This window comes from Lygodium microphyllum, chromosome 11 (genome assembly GCF_053477565.2).
Source record: "Lygodium microphyllum isolate KBCC chromosome 11, Lygodium_microphyllum_v1.1.10, whole genome shotgun sequence".
In the NCBI taxonomy this organism is placed as follows: domain Eukaryota; kingdom Viridiplantae; phylum Streptophyta; class Polypodiopsida; order Schizaeales; family Lygodiaceae; genus Lygodium; species Lygodium microphyllum.
This window is the reverse complement of record NC_141145.1, coordinates 92876752-92888496: the sequence shown is the minus strand read 5'-3', so window position 1 is coordinate 92888496 and position 11745 is coordinate 92876752.

Genomic DNA, 11745 nt, shown 5'->3' with positions numbered 1-11745 from the left:
ATGTGGATGATGGTTCAAAAGTGTAATGACAAGTAGATTACGTAATTTGGAAGCATTAGCAGGCTAGAAAATTGCATCAACAGCTCCATTTGCTCGAAATACGAGACACACAGTGATCTTTATTTAATTTTATTGATGAATTGTTAATGCATATGATGGAAAATTGGTTGCAAATGATTAAAATATGTTTGTTGATTTCTACAATTTCAAAAATTCATTCATTCTTCTTTCGCATATTAAAAATAATGTTTCGCAAAAAACTTGAAACATGGGATTTAATTAAAAATGGGATTATTTTAAGGTTTTGGGAATCAAATGATGTTCCTATGGTATGAAAACGAATATGTTGATGGATCACACTTCGGATAAGTCTTACAATTTACAAAACTCAAAAAAATCAATAATTTATGTTGAAAAAAATGAAAAAATTCATGAAAAATAATTACATGAAAGGAAAAAGTTAAAAAAAAGTTTTTACATGTTATGAAAAATTAGGAGAATGTTTGTAAATATATGGTGAAGGTGAAGCATGATGGTTTGCCTTAGTTTACCTTTATTTATATGTTAAAGTGTATGTTTTAGAACTTGTTTCTACAAAAAATTGTCACGAAATCTCCCTACATTTGTGCAATCAATCTAAACATCAATGGTAGGGGGTGTCGAACTGAAATGAAAAGATATTTGACTAAGTTAGTGATTTCTTTGCATATCTTAGCATATGGGATGTGGTTCATATAATTAAAGGATTCACTTGCACGAGTTAGCCTAGTGTTGTTCCTTAGCAATGTTGCACGACGATAGTAGAAAGAAATCATAAAAAGATTGTTTGTGTACTTTACATTGGCTGGTTTTTAGTTAAGTTATTTGAGCAATGAATTGCCATACACTTTGCAATGTGCAATCTAAATATGGTATCAAAAGATGAATTCCTGGATGATTACAATTGTATGTCTAGGTGTGATGATCAAAGTTGAGAGTGTAAGCTTTCACTTTGCTGTAGGATAATGCAATATCTTAGGGAAAATCAATTAAGTGGAAAATATTTACAGTCTCCTAGATCATTACATTTATATTATGAGAGGACTCAGTTACGTTCATGTTCTATGTGTAAGACTGCATCCTAGGGCCAATCCCCAAGTTGTAGGAGAGCTGTAAATAATAAGGAGCCACAACATTCTGTTGGGGGAAGTTCTTTATGTATGTGAATTGAGGTGTTGATCACCTGTATGTTTGGATACTCTCTTTGTTGGAGGTTGGAAGGGCAAAACCATTGGACTACAATCGATACAAACACATTATTTATTTAGAGTAGTGTGTAGCCGGTAAATGCTCCTGGGTGCAAGGCCATAAGGGTGGTTTAGTTATATCTCTAAGAAAAAGAGGCATTGTTGATCGAATTAGTATCCTAGTTAGTTCGTCAGGGGGAGGAGAAAGCTGTAGTATTTTCCTTTTCTCGAAAAGTACATCTATCTCAAGTGGAAGTGTAACCCCACCGATACAAATCCCTAGAGAAAACCCGACTATCATGATGGCGCAATCAATTGCAATACCTACAAGAACAATGAATTTGCTAGCCCTAGGTTTCCCTCTACCCATTTTTAATGGATTAGCAGAGGAAGATGCAAAAATTCACATTAGTGAGTTCCAGAAATTAATGTTCAATTACTTCAAGATGAAGGACATCTCATTATGTTTTTCAACCTGACTCTAAAAGGAAGAGCTACAATGTGGTATCATGGCTTGGAAGCTAAAACCATAACCATGATTGATTTATTCTTTGCGATCTTCCGAAGAGAGTTTGCCCCTGAGAGAGATGGCCAGTATTGGCTACGTATTCTAAATGTGACACTCAAGAGCCTCATGAGAATACTTGAGCTTATGCCAAGAAACTGAAAGAGATGTTTCACAAATTGCAAACCTCTATTCCTATTCCACCTTTGTTGCCCAATTGCATATAATTTTTATATGGAGTATACTTCAATATCCAAGTGCAGTTAAGTAGTGTTGCTCTTGTTGATATAGACACTTCTATTAAATGAGAAAAGGAGGTAGAGTCTCGTTTACAAGTGGCCTATGCATCTAGCATAAACCTAAATTTGAGTCTAGGTCATGGAAATAATTTGGTATTGACCAATGGAAGTCAAGGTGCAACTAGTACATCTATGACCAAGTCAAATGGAAGAGAAAGCATAATCCAGAATGTGCCCATGTGCTGCCATCTCCTTTTAATGTTGCTGTGCCAATGGCTAGCCAAATGGTTCCCCTTAATACTGGAAGCCAAATGAAAAACCCTAATGTTATGCCAATTAATTATCAATCAATCCCTAAATAGGTGGTTAGGCTAGCTGTTTGAACGGTTAGTGAATGATCACAATTATGATTCTAGTGCATCAAATGTTCGTGACAAAGTTAAGGACATAATGAATCATTATACCGATATGATAACAGAATAATATAGACAAATAGCCGTAGATGTTACTTTCCTAAAGAAGCAACAAAACTTGATAGGAAGTCGATGCCTTGAAGAGGGTGGTCCATCAAGATTTTGCTATAAGTGGTGTGGTGATCAACACTTTTCAAGAAACTATTCTAATGTCAAATGTGACATATGTGGAAAGTTTGGCCATCTAGCTAGTACTTGCTAGAGCAAGATCACTTCTCTTCAACAAAAGGAAGTAAGTAGCCACGTTCAATTAATCATCGAGCACAGGAGAATAACCTTTAGCAAGATGAGGAACCAAAGCAAATATTATAGAGAGGAAAAGCTATCATAGAAGAGTTGCCTAGTGGTAGTAGTGGCAGGCTTATCGAAGTTGTGCATGTCAACACCACTGAGGCTTCCAATTCACGAGCCATTACAAGGAGACAAAAGGTACAAGAAGGTGTTAGAGATAGTGTAAAACTGGTTGCAAAAAGCCCTAAACAGGATGATAAGGGGACATAAGTCCTCGATCTTGATGTGGAAGACAATCCTCTAAAAGTTATTGGTGGCAAAGCTGACTCTAATAAGGAGTTTCCAAAGAAGAAGGTAAAAGCCAAGAAAGAGGCACCTAAGCCTATGTAGCAAGGACCAAGAGAAAGAATGGTCTGGTGAGAGAAGAGAACCATTGCTAATTATCCTCAAACCCTTGGGAATAGCCTGTGTGGGAGATGACTAGTTTGAACATATTGAAAAGCATTTCCCAAGGGTGATAGCATATGTTGATGGCATATTAGTGCATCATGACATCATGGATACATGATCCTTCATTAACATTATGAGTTCAAAATTGATGGAAAGGCCAGGAAGCATGCCAACTGAAGCCAAATGCCAGTGAAGGACGACCAAGTCAGAACCTAAGGATATCTCCACAATTCTTCGGATGGCTGATGACAGTTTAAGACAACCAGAAGGTCGCATTACCAAAGTCCACATGATTGTAGCTAATGTGGAATGAATTTTGGACTTTAGGGTTATTAGGTTTGCAGGGAGACCAAGCTATCAAGTATTGTTAGGAAGGCCATGGATCCTGTAATCTGACTATTAAGTTGATATACCTGCTAGTCATCTAATTTTTGGTAGAGGTGCCAAATGTGTGATAGTAGATGCATACCCCAAATCTCCTCAAAGCGAGACAATACCTCTATCCTCGATAGAATTAGATGCGTTAAAGGATCCTTCTGGTAGTGAGACTTCATCAAGTGATGAATCAAGAGAGGGATATACTATAGTAGATATCTACCACATGACTCTAAATGAGCCGATAGAAGCTCAAGATAGAATCAAAGACACGGATGTGATTGAGCTGGATCTTGGTACGTTGGATGAGCCACGGCCGATTAAATTAGGATCTATGCTGAGTTTGAAAGAAAGAAAGAACTATGTGTTCTTGATCTAAGAATTTCATGACATTTTTGCCTCATGCTATGATGAGCTAAGGGATATTCCTCCTAGTCTAGCTGTGCATACTATTCCTTTGAAGTTAGGACTATTTGATGAGCTATAGTAGTTGTGTAAGGCTAGCATGATATTTCATGTATAACACATAGAGTGGTGTTCACCAATAGTTATTAGAAAAAAGAAAAATAACCAAATCTAGATTTGCGTAGATTTTAGGAAGCTCAATAAACATACAATCAAATATTACTATCCACTAATATTTATTGATTAGATTCTAGATTAATTATAGCAGGTAGGGATATCTATTAGTTTATCTGGTTATAACTAGATGGCTATCCATATAAAGAAAACAACATTTATTACTGTATTTGGCACCTTTTTGTATCATGTTATGGCTTTTGGCCTATGTAGTGCACTAGGGACTTGCCAACATAGAGCTTATAAAAATTTTGGTGATATTTTCCCATAGGAGCTAAAAGTCTTTATTGATGACCTGGGGCAGTCGCCATAAGGGAGAGACAACTGATCATTCTGAAAAAATGATTTGAGCGGTGTAGGCAGTTCTGCATTGCTCTAAATCTAAGGAAATGTGTATTTGGAGTGCCCTATGGATTGATGTTGGGCCATGTGGATAGCTCAATTGGTATTGGGACCAATCCTAAAAAGATAAAGGTCATTATCGCTATGAGTCTACCATCTACTGCTAAAGAAGTGTTAGCTTTTGTCATCAGTTGGATATTATTAACGCTTTATTAATGCACTGGCTGAGAGGACATTGCCATTCACAAATTTACTGTCCTTTAACAGTCCATTTGTTTAGAGTGATCCGTGTCGAGTATCCTTCAAGGATGTGAAGCAGGAATTGGCAAAAGAACTAGTCTAAAAAGCACCTAAAAAGAGTTAGATAATTTATATATTTTCAATGGCAATAATATATGGTATCAGTTGTTTTTTAGCCTAGATTTGGGAGGAGAAGTGGTACCATCTGATTGCATTTTCCAATCGCAAATTGTGGGTATCCAAGATTATACTTACATGGAGAAATTGTGCCTTGGGATGGTCTTTGCAATGAAGAAATTTAGGCACTACATCCTATATGAAAATGTAGTATTCTATACGAAGACAGAGGGACTAAGGCTATTATTGAATAAGTTACAGCCACTTGACCACCTAGTGAAGTAGTTGATCACTTTACAAGAGTTTGATTATGAAATTAGGAGTAAACCGCCAAAGTTGCAAGGCATCGTTGAACGTCTTATGGATTTCGGGGAGTCGAAGTATTGGCTGAAGGTAGTAACCTTGAGGGTCTATTCAAAATCAATATAGCCTCCATTCCATCTTGGTATGCTTCCATAACACACTATCTATCCATAGGAGAAACTGTAACCGCATTGTCAAAGGCTGAAAAGAGGAAAATTAGGCAACAAGCCTTAAAATTTACCTTAATCATCACAAGAACACTATATCATCAAGGGGTCGATGATGTTTATTGTCGATGTGTTATACCTAATGAGATTCCATTTATCTTGGAAGAGTGTCATGACTCCGCTTATGGAGGGTACTTTGTTGGATAGTTGACTACCCAAAAAGCCTTAAGGCTTAGATATTGGTGTTGACCATTTTTTAGGATGCATTTTTGTATGAGATGTGGTACATGTCAATGATATAATAACAGAAAAAATAGGAATCCCCCACTGACTCCTATCATGGCTATACTACCATTTGAGAAGTGGAGCATTGATTTCATTGGACCTATGTATCCTTTGTCAACTACATGAAAGTGTTATATCATTGTGGTAACAAATTATTTCATGAAGTAGTTTGAAGCCCATGCTACGATGAAGAATAATGCCAAGAAAACAGCTAGTTTTATTTTAAATCTGATTGTTTGCTATTTTGGTCCACCTACTAAGAAGCTTGTGTCTGACCTTGTGGAACACATTTTTCAGTAAAGTGATTGAGGCTTTGACGGAAGAAGAGCTGAAGATTAAACATAATAAGATCACATCTTATAACCCCCAAGCTAATAGGCAAGTAGAGAGTAGTAATAAGCAACTTGTGGGGATTCTGTCCAAGAATGTATATGAAGGTAAGCATGATTAAGATAAGAAGTTGTACATGGTTGTTTGGGCTTATAATATGACATTTAAAAAAGCTACAAGCCACACCCCTTTTAAATTAGTATATAGGGAAGAGCGTTCTTTATCTTTGGATATTGAGCTACCTACAATAAGGTTCTCTCTAAATCATTTGTTGGGAGAAGAGAAAGCACTACAACAAAAAAGCCTCATACACGCACATTTAGACGCGATTTTTGAATATAGAGAAAAACTTACCGGCACGTCTATCTGCCCGTCTATTTGCGCGTCTATCATTCCGCGTCTATAATTGCATGCATCGACGAATTTACACGCACAAATAGACGCGAAATAAACGCACATATACACGCGCATATAGACACGCTTTTAGACGCGCTTTTACAAGCACTGAGAGACGCGAACAGAAAACAAAAAATGTTCTTTTTTTTAAAAGATATATAATTTTCTTTTTTAATTTGAATAATGCAGCGCGTGTATAAGTGCGTGTAGTCTGCTTTGTAGACGCGCGAATAAACGCGAATTACCTGCAATTTAGATGCGCTGATAGATGCGCAAAACAGAACTGGAAAAAAAAAAAACCAGAGAGCATGTGGTTTTTTTTTTTCCCCTCCCATACATCAAATTGTGTATTTGGGAAAAAGACAATGTATCTTACGGGCACGAGAATTGAAAGTAAAAGTCCATGTATTCATTATATATCAAAGCATTTACAAGGGAAGTTTTGAGTGCTTGCGACCTAAAGCGTGGCCGCAAGCAGTAGGCTCAAAGAGATATCATACATATACAAGAAAAGAAGGCCTCATGAGGAGGTATGGTGCTCCTCTACGAATCTGAAGAGGAAACATCCTCGCTAGTACCACCATGGCTACTAGCGTCGCTATCCCCCTCCTCGTGCTCCACATCCGGGTTCGCCTACACACACAAAAGATCAGGGTTGCTTACATAGACAAGGTGGAGAAAAAGTTATAATTAGTTATACTTTTAATAGGAAAGTAAGAAAAACATACCTCCTCTGGCTGTCGAATCCTCATGGCCTGGTTGTATTGGTCCTCAGTGATGAGACCCTCCTCATAAAAGTGAAGCCATGTCGCTGCACGGTTATGGCCTCGATGGTAACCTACCTCTCTAGGGGTGGGTGTCCTACCAACGATGGTAGTCTGCAAAACATTTAGAGATATACAAACAATTAGACTTCACAATATATTAGACTAAAATATATAAAGAATTTAAAGAAATATAAATTTTAAAAAACTAAAAATCAAAATATACTTACAAACTCTACCTCCCACGACTCTCTGTCGCCCGATCCGGATCCCATTGTTTCCATTTGGATCCGTCGCGCCTCTGCGTGCTCGCGACTCTTCACTTTCTCAGCTGCTTTCTTCTTGGCTTTCTTCCACTCTACGCGGTGGCACATAGGTGGTTGGCTGTAGGCTCCACGCCCCTCCTCCAGCCTCCGCAGTGAGTCCTTGGCCCGTGTCATGATGTGGGATCTTTTATTGTGAAGCATATTCCTCACTTTTGTACGTCCCCAATCATCTGAGAATCGCTGACCCTCAAGATTTGGGTACCTCCTATGGACTGCCCTCAACACCTCCTGCCACAAGCCGCTTTTTTGATTTTTGAAGGCAATGAAACAATCTTTGTACGTCACATGCACGACGCTCCTCATGTACGCCATTACATCCCTTCCCTCATCATCATGAAAGATGCCACCGAAATTTGTAACTCTATAGTAATGGCGTACAACCTCCTCTACATGATCTACTGGTGAGGGTGATCGCTCGCCACCTCCTAGGCAACCCCCACACAACCCTCGTCCTCCCCCTCGACTCTCCCTCCTCCCTCTCTGTTGACTGCCCTCTGCCTCGCTGGACGCACGAGCTTCTGCAGATGCACGTGCTTCTGCAAATGCTTGTGCTTCAGCCGATGCACGTGGAGCACGTGGAGTACCTGCAAATGGAGTACCTGCATATGGAGTACCTGTATGTGGAGTACTTGCACGTGGAGTCTGGGAAGTAGTGCCAGGCAAAGACGCCAGAGGCGTCCCAGACATGACACTGAACACCTCGTCCGCTGTGGGAGAGCGGCCAAGGTGTCTGGTCATCTCTCCCATGAAGTCTTCCCTACTAGGAAAACCTCCAAAAAATGCATTGACCCCCTGCCAAAGGAGGCCAATGTATCATTCATGCGATCCACATCTAGGTCATTGCTAGATGAACCAAGATACGACATCTACAAAAAAAACACAGGAAAAAGACAAATTTATTTGCATACAAAAAATATAGGAGGATATTGTGTAGTACAAGCAACTCATGGATGAGGGGTGGAGGTGACTATCCATAGACTAGAGGGCACACTAAGGCCTATATGCCTAGGTGAGGGCTCTAGTTCACGAGATCCACATGTAGAACACACAATTTTCAATCTCACTTTATGTAAAGAATAAAATCCCTTTATGCACAGTTGTTCGTTTATGTAATTTACTCACAGACATACAACCAGAATAAAACAAATTCATTGATTATATTCCATAAGGTGTGTTCTCCTGCCATACAGGAGAAAAGAAACAAAATTATGATTTCGCGTGCTACCTCATCCAGCGCATTTGCACATCACCAAGATCAAATCCACCTATAGCTAGTGTTATAGGTGTCCCAAGTAGAACTCGGGCCATACAAGGGACCAAGTAGTTCCTAGGTGCAAAAAGGGATTTACTAGCTGGAGTCCCCCTGGCACCCTATCCACCTCCTACTTAATATGATCCTTGCTGGGAGACCTCTCGCCATCGAGCCACGGTCCATGCTTCCGTGGCAGTAAAAACATCCCCTCTTGGTATGGGGATTCATCACCTATCCTTGGGGCCTATCCTTGGGGGAGGTAGTATAGGGCTCCTCAATTTTTATTTGTTCCAACACTTAATTCAATCGGGATCTAATCTAGAAAATCACGAACAAGATTGATGTCTGCAAGCAATTATGACTTCAATCAATCATGCAACTTTCAAGTGATGCTTAATTATAGTTGCAATCGACACTTGAGTTTTACATAATGAAATCTTCCCCTTGGAATTTAACTAGGGGTATCTAGATTTTGGGGTCTCTAACTTCCCAATTCTTGTAACCAAGTTTCTTGGCCTTAAGTAAGTATTTCTCAAGAGACCTATCTTATTTCTATTGAATTTGGATAGAACTTTTTTAGAAAAAAAAACATGTGGTATCATGATTGGTAAAGGGTTGTCATCCACGCCCGTGACTCTGTTAGTGACTCCCGCGCTCGCAACTCCAATTGTTGCTTCCATGTTAGTAGAGGCATCTGCGATTTCTGCTTCTGAAATCTTTTTCTTTGGGGCCATGATAGAATAGAGGCGAGAGTAGAGGTATGATAGAATAGGATAGAGTTATTTAGTGTCTTCTCTTCTCGGACCAAGGTAGGAGAGGATGAGAGTGTGTTAGTGTATCCCCTTCCTTGGGCTGATGAACGGAATGATATCTCTTCGTCTCTTGGAATAGAGTCTCCTCCTTCTCGATCAGCGTCTCATCCTTGTCAAGATTGCTCGTTGTCGCTCTTTTGGTCATTTGTTAAGATATCAAGCTCCACTCGTGATATGCCAAGGTGACCGTTGTGCATTTATGTCACCGACTTGTCAGTTGCAGATGCGGTTGGTATACTGCCCATGAATAATAGCTACATGACAGCTATCCTTATCTACTCTAGTTCATGGCTCAGTTAGTATGCCACCTTAGTTAGTTGAGTTTGGTTTGAGACCCATATATAGGGTTCTTCTATTTCTTTGTACTAGAGTTCTTTTGGCTTCCACAACTAAAAAGAGGAAAATTGTTTTCAACCTCCACATGTATGTGTATTCCCCCATTGTGCAAGCAAGAAAGCTACAAGTGAGACTCCTTCCTTCTCTCCCACACTCTTGACATGGTATCAGAGTCTTGTTCATGGTAAGGAGCTCAAGAAAGCAAACCAAGTTTGTGGTATTCTGGTAAGAGGACCAATGTTGCTTTCATTCTTCTATTTTGGGAGCAAGTCTCTGCAGGTAGCACAACCGGAAAGTGCAAGAGTGCATTGTCTCTGATTGAGACGCCCTTCGCGGTGTAGCAAGAGGGCAGTATATGCTGCGGAAGAGAGCTTTAGCTTTTGGTTGCTCTATTTTTTTGATTTGAGGCCATTTCGGAGCCTATTTTGGAGGCGGAAGTTTTCTGCACGTACTCAGGAAAAGACCCTATTTCATACTGTGCGACCACAGTTCTACAGGTCGGTGAAAAGTTACTGTAGAAATTGCATCGTATGCCTGTGCGCAGAGACATTGGGAGTTACAGAATCATCCTTGTTGCCTGTTGATGCAAAATCGTCACTAGGAAGTGACTGTGTGGTCAAATACCACTTTCGTCAGTTTTGCAGATTTTCCCTTGTGAGGCTGAAGTTGTGTTCTTTGCAGTGACAGAATTTTTTGCAGTGTTCTATAATGGCGTCTGATTCTCTTTCACAGATTGTCACTGAAAAGCTTGACAAGAACAACTTCCAAGAATGGAAGTTAAGAATGACGAATTTCCTTATGGGAAAAGGATATTGGGAATTCGTTGCAGGAAATGAAGAAGAACCAGTTCTTCCTGATGTTCCCAATCAACAGCAAATGCAGGCATTTAAAGCATGGCATGAGAGAGCCAGGAAAGTTATGTACTGGCTGTCTATTAGCATTTCAGACTCTATGATTGTGCATATTCAAGATGCAAGTATGCCAAAGGAGGCATGGGATACTTTGTCAAAAATGTATAGCACAAATACGTAAGCCAGGAAAATGCAGCTCAAGCAAGAGTTGCACAATATGCAAAGAGAAAATATGAGCATCAATGACTACCACATGAAGGTAAAGAAGATTGCAGATGCACTTGCTTCCATTGGGTCGCCAGTGGAAGATTATGATTTAGTTTCTGTGACCTTGAATGGTCTAGGAAAGGATTATGCACAGTTCCGAACATCCATTTCCGTCCGTGCAAGATTTCCTGATTTTGAGGAGTTGATTGCTCTTCTAATTTCTGAGGAGCAGAGAAATGGTGGTGCATCTTCTTCAGGAGGAACTTCAAAAGAAGCTGTCTTCTACTCAAATGCTAGAAGAGGTAGAGGCAGAGGTAGAGGAGAACGATCTGGAGGCCATAGTAGAAATCAGAATATACAACAAACTCAAGAAAACCAGTCCTATGGAGGAGGACATGGTAACTCTAGAGGCAGGGGGAGCCAAAGAGGTCGTGGTGGATGGCAAAGAGGCCAAAATGCAAACAGTAATGTTGAATGCTACTACTGTGGTAAAATGGGTCATATGGCTAAAGACTGCTATAAAAAGAAGAATGACATCATGAATGGAAAATTGCAACAAGAGAATTATGCATCTTCTAGTAGACAGGGTGATGACAGAAATGAGCATTTGTTTATGGTGCAGCACATGAACAATTCTCTGACAAGTGCAGAAGAAAGCAACGATGTATGGTATGTTGACTCAGGTGCATCAAACCACATGACAGGTCATGCAGAATGGATGGAGGATGCAAGGAAAATGGAAAAACCAGGATTTGTGGAGACTGGTGATGATACTACACATCCTATTGTGTAGATTGGAAAATTTCCTTTGTCTATGTAGGATGGGAAAAAGAAATACCTGTCCGATGTATTTCATGTCCCGAATATCACCAAGAATCTGGTTTCTGTTGGTCAAATGATTGAGCAGGGCTTGCAGGTCAGATTTAATCCTCATGGATG